Here is a 5,901-nt window from a genome sequence, read left to right on the forward strand (position 1 = left end):
TCCGGGATCGGCTCATTTATTGGGCTCACACGTCACCCTCCTCTGGGCATCCAGGTATTGGCCGGACAGTGCACTGCCTTAGCACAAAGTACTGGTGGCCAACGTTAGCCAGGGATGTGAGGATTTATGTCTCCTCCTGCTCGGTGTGTGCCCAGTGTAAGGCGCCCAGACACTTGCCCAGGGGTAAGTTACAACCCCTGCCCGTTCCACAACGACCCTGGTCTCACCTCTCGGTGGATTTCGTTACAGACCTTCCCTCCTCACAGGGGAATTCCACCATCCTGGTCGTTGTGGATCGGTTCTCGAAGGCCTGTCGTCTCCTTCCCATGCCGGGTCTTCCTACTGCCCTACAGACCGCTGAGGCTCTATTTACCCACTTCTTCCGGCATTACGGGGTACCCGAGGATATGTCTGATCGAGGCCCACAGTTTACCTCCAGAGTCTGGAGAGCGTTTATGGAACGGTTGGGGGTTTCGGTGAGCCTTACCTCGGGTTACCACCCGGAGAGTAATGGGCAGGTCGAACGTGTCAACTAGGATGTGGGTAGGTTTCTGAGGTCATATTGCCAGGGCCGGCCGGAGGAGTGGGCGAGATATGTTCCCTGTGCCGAGATGGCACAGAACTCTCTCCGCCACTCCTCCACTAAACTAACCCCTTTCCAGTGTGTGTTGGGGTACCAGCCGGTTCTGGCACCTTGGCATGAGAGCCAGATCAAGGCCCCTGCGGTGGATGAGTGGGTGCGGCGCTCCGAGGAGACGTGGAACGCTGCACACATCCATCTGCAGCGAGCCATCCGTCGACAGAAGACGAGCGCCGATCTCCACCGCAGTGAGGGGCCAGTGTACGCACCTGGAGATCGAGTCTGGCTCTCAACCAGAAACCTGCCCCTCCGCCTGCCCTGCCGGAAGCTGGGTCGGCGGTTTGTGGGGCCTTTTAAAGTCCTGAGGAGATTGAACGAGGTGTGTTACAGGTTACAACTGCCCATTGATTACAAGAATATTAACCCCTCGTTCCATGTGTCTCTCCTCAGGCCGGTGGTAGCTGGTCCACTCCAGGACTATGAGATAGAAGAGACTCCTCCGCCCCCGTTGGACATCGAGGGGGCTCCGGCGTACACTGTTCGGTCCATCCTAGATTCGAGACGCCGGATGGGGGGTCTCCAATATCTCGTGGAGTGGGAGGGGTACGGCCCGGAGGAGCGGTGCTGGGTGCCGAGGAGGGACATCCTAGACCCGTCTCTTCTGACCGAGTTCCATCGTGGTCATCCTACGCGCCCTGCTCCGCGTCCTCCTGGTCGTCCCCGAGGCCGGGGTCGGCGCACGGCTGGAGCCGCGCGTCAAGGGTGGGGTACTGTCACGGTTTCGGCCGAGGCTGCTCCTTCTCCTTGTTCGGGCAGGCTTCGGCGGTCGTCGTCTCCGGAGTACTAGCTGCCACCGTTCTATGTTTCTATGTTCTATGTCACGTGTAGTAGTTGGTTCGCTGTTCTGTTCTCTCTGTATTTCGTTTTGTTTGAGAGAGTCCTGCACGTTGTGCGCACTTACTTTGGTTCTTCCAGTGTGCGTATGTTTCGCCTGTGGCCTGTTGCCGTGTTTGGCTTGTATTTTCGGACTTCACTAAAGACATCTGTTTCAAATCTCTGTGTGTCCTGCGTGTGATTCCACGTTACCTCTACACTCAACCCTGACAATTGCTTAAAGAAAAAAATAAGCAAACATGTTTGGTGTTCTCCAAAAGGCATGTGGGAGACTCACCAAACATATGGAAGACGGTACTCTGGTCAGATGAGACTAAAATTGAGCTTTTTGGCCATCAAGGAAAACGCTATGTCTGGCGCAAACCCAACACCTCTCATCACCCCAAGAACACCATCCCCACAGTGAAGCATGGTGGTGGCAGCATCATGCTGTGGGGATGTTTTTCATCAGCAGGGACTGGGAAACTGGTCAGAATTGAAGGAATGATGGATGGTGCTAAATACAGGGAAATTCTTAAGGAAAACCTGTTTCAGTCTTCCAGAGATTTGAGAATGGGACAGAGGTTCACCTTCCAGCAGGACAATGACCCTGAGCATACTGCTAAAGCAACACTCAAATGGTTTAAGGGGAAACATTTAGATGTCTTGGAATGGCCTATTCAAAGCCCAGACCTCAATCCAATTGAGAATCTGTGGTATGACTTAAAGATTGCTGTACACCAGCGGAACCCATCCAACTTGAAGGAGCTGGAGCAGTTTTATATACTGTATACTATATGGGGGATTGGAAATTATGCAGACAATTACATTAATGGAAGCTACAATCTATCCACAATATTAAAGCTGTTCTTCCACAGTGTGTTCAGTATGGAGTAATGGAGTTGTAACTGTCTGGCCTCTACTGAGCTGTTCCTCCACAGTGTGTTCAGTATGGAGTAATGGAGTTGTAACTGTCTGGCCTGTACTGAGCTGTTCCTCCACAGTGTGTTCAGTATGGAGTAATGGAGTTGTAACTGTCTGGCCTGTACTGAGCTGTTCCTCACAGTGTGTTCAGTATGGAGTGATGGAGTTGTAACTGTCTGGCCTGTACTGAGCTGTTCCTCACAGTGTGTTCAGTATGGAGTAATGGAGTTGTAACTGTCTGGCCTGTACTGAGCTGTTCCTCCACAGTGTGTTCAGTATGGAGTAATGGAGTTGTAACTGTCTGGCCTGTACTGAGCTGTTCCTCCACAGTGTGTTCAGTATGGAGTAATGGAGTTGTAACTGTCTGGCCTGTACTGAGCTGTTCCTCACAGTGTGTTCAGTATGGAGTGATGGAGTTGTAACTGTCTGGCCTGTACTGAGCTGTTCCTCACAGTGTGTTCAGTATGGAGTAATGGAGTTGTAACTGTCTGGCCTGTACTGAGCTGTTCCTCACAGTGTGTTCAGTATGGAGTAATGGAGTTGTAACTGTCTGGCCTGTACTGAGCTGTTCCTCACAGTGTGTTCAGTATGGAGTAATGGAGTTGTTTATGTCCTCCTCTGAAGGAGCACTAAACTGCACAGTGCACACACTGCATGGCTTCTGGAGTCAGACTGGTTCCATGCTGAGAGGTGATAAGCTATTTAACATGTTCATATACAGTTACTATTACAACACCACCAGTCAGCTGTTTAACATGTTCATATACAGTTGCTATTACAACACACACCAAAGTCAGCTGTTTAACGTGTTTGTTTACCATTGCCATTACAACACACCAAAGTCAGCCATTGGTTGTGTTTACTGTTTATGCAGAAAACCCTTGATTTGGAATCCAGTAGAAATTGAACATCTTTAAGACTATTTCTACAACCATTTCACAAAATTCTGAAATTCACAATATTACACAAGTTTCGACCGCTCTTGAGAGCTGTTTCAACCACTTCATTCTATGGGTGGAAAAGTGTGTGTGTGTAGTGGTCTCAGTGGAAACTCTCTGTCATTCACATGGTGAGTTGAGCCCATAATTCAAGTAGAATAATGGTCTTACTAGAGCAGACTGAGTCTTGTCAGTGTAACTCATGTTCACCTCAACTAATTTCAGGTCAATTGGAGGGACATTCTGTTCCAGAGAAAGTATAATCTACGTCTTTCATGACTCTAGGTGACTGGCCATGAGGAGGAAGGTGTTGAGTTGGCCAGCAGTTCCAGAACAGCAGAAAACATTTAAAAAGCTGGAAGCTCTGCACATATTCCTCTCCTCTGGATATCTACCTCACCTGCGCTGAGCTACTCTGAACCAAAACAGGATCCAAAGCATCAAGAAGAGCCAAGACAAATAGAGGATGGGAGGACTGGGAGTAAAACAACAGGAGACCTGGACCTGAGACCTACCAGCTACCTACTGGGACAAACCTGGACCTGAGACCTACCATCTACCTACTGGGACAAACCTGGACCTGAGACCTACCATCTACCTACTGGGACAAACCTGGACCTGAGACCTACCATCTACCTACTGGGACAAACCTGGACCTGAGCCCTACCATCTACCTACTGGGACAAACCTGGACCTGAGACCTACCAGCTACCTACTGGGACAAACCTGGACCTGAGACCTACCAGCTACCTACTGGGACAAACCTGGACCTGAGACCTACCAGCTACCTACTGGGACAAACCTGGACCTCCTCCTCTCCTCTCCTCTCCTCTCCTCTCCTCTCCTCTCCTCTCCTCTCCTCTCCTCTCCTCTCCTCTCCTCTCCTCTCCTCTCCTCTCCTCTCCTCTCCTCTCCTCTCCTCTCCTCTCCTCTCCTCTCCTCTCCTCTCCTCTCATTTACATTTACATCATTTAGCTCCTATCCAGAGTGACTTACAAATTGGTGCATTCACCTTATGATAGCCAGTGGGACAACCACTTTACAATATATATATATTTCCTCTCCTCTCCTCTCCTCTCTGTCCTGTAGTCTCTTAAACTGACTGGAAGACAGGGGGAGAACCGCCTCTCACACATTGATTAGTTGAGAGGACAGGGGAAGAATATTTTCTGAGAGGACAGAGGGAGAACCATTTCCTGGCAGCTAGGAAGATGAGGAGGTTCTAGTCCATGAGATGGTTTCGTTTTCCCTGGTTGAGGAGAGAGACCGCACAGACTGAGACCAGCCCACTCATACCAAAGGTACAGGAACTGTCTGTCTGTCTGTCTGTCTGACAACCTGTATGCTGTTAGTTATATACTCACTGTACATCATACTGAATAAAGTTTACAGACCCTTCAACGTTGCAAGCATAGAAAAACAATCTAGAAAGCACTTGCAACCTTTAACCCTGTCAATTTGACTGGTAAACACACGGGTACACTCACAATGGCTACCATCCACCCATTATGCCATTCTTGACTTGAATGGGGAGACCTGTTCTATAGATTATATTTCTATGGTTGAGAGTAGGCTAAACCTAAAGACAATGACCACTTTAGACTGAGCTTGATAAGTTGTTTTGGTCTCAGGGAAACCTAATTGTGTTTTGTCCGTCCTGTATTCCTCTCTGAAGACAGACACAGATAGAGAGTTGTCAGGAGTCCTTCAGGGGAGTGAGGACAGCAGCACAGAAGAACAGGCTCCAGAACCAGGACCTAATGATGGACCAGAGAACCAGAGTAGAACCAGGGAGGTAGAACCCAGAGCCCATAGCAGGCCCTTCTCCCTGAGCGACTGCCTTCTCAAGTACCTCCTGTTCTTCAGCAACCTCCTCTTCACGGTGCTAGGCCTGTTGGTCCTGGCCCTGGGTCTGTGGGGGCTCATCAACAAGGAATCCTTCGCTCAGGAGAAAATAGGACAGATCAGCACCGACCCCATGCTGGTGTTTGTGATGCTGGGCTTGTTGCTGTCCACCCTTTGTGTCAGGCTGTGTGGGGGCTCTGAGAGAGAACTGCTGCCTGCTCCAGGTCTTCTCAGCCACGGTGCTGGTCCTAGTAGTAGCCTAGGTCCTAGCGGCCATCTTGGCCTACAGCCTGCAGGGACAGATAGAGGGATACCTGAGGTCAGGTATGCTGGCTGCCATGGTGCGTTACCAGGATGACCTGGACCTGAGGTTCATCACAGATGAGATCCAGATAGGACTGCAGTGCTGCGGGGCCAACAACTACAGAGACTGGGAGGTCAACATGTGAGTGAGATGTGACTGACCAGACCACTGACATGATGACTTGTGATGACATGGTTCATTGACTGACACACAGCCTTGTGAACTGATGTCTGTCAATGGGGGTTGTTAGGGTTTCATCATTTTGATAATTTTGATAGTTTGATAGTTTTGATAGTTTTAAAAGATAATTTATCTCAGAGAATAACCTGTATGAATAAAGATGAAATAAAATATACATCTGTAAAAGATGTTACACAACTAGGGTTATTGCTTTTATGTCACATAACATTATCCAAGCAGCCAATTTGATTGGTTGC

At 49.3% G+C, this 5,901-nt stretch overlaps 1 pseudogene across 1 annotated transcript; it reads left to right on the forward strand.

Annotated features, from left to right (window-relative positions):
• Window positions 1-4,544: 4,544 nt before the first annotated feature.
• Window positions 4,545-5,609, forward strand: LOC311124506 (tetraspanin-10-like; annotated as a pseudogene). Its single transcript has 2 exons — window positions 4,545-4,616; window positions 4,991-5,609. The product of its transcript is annotated as a tetraspanin-10-like (transcript).
• Window positions 5,610-5,901: the final 292 nt, after the last annotated feature.

Source organism: Coregonus lavaretus (genome assembly GCF_964263955.1).
Source record: "Coregonus lavaretus genome assembly, contig: HAP1_SCAFFOLD_387, whole genome shotgun sequence".
Classification (NCBI taxonomy): domain Eukaryota; kingdom Metazoa; phylum Chordata; class Actinopteri; order Salmoniformes; family Salmonidae; genus Coregonus; species Coregonus lavaretus.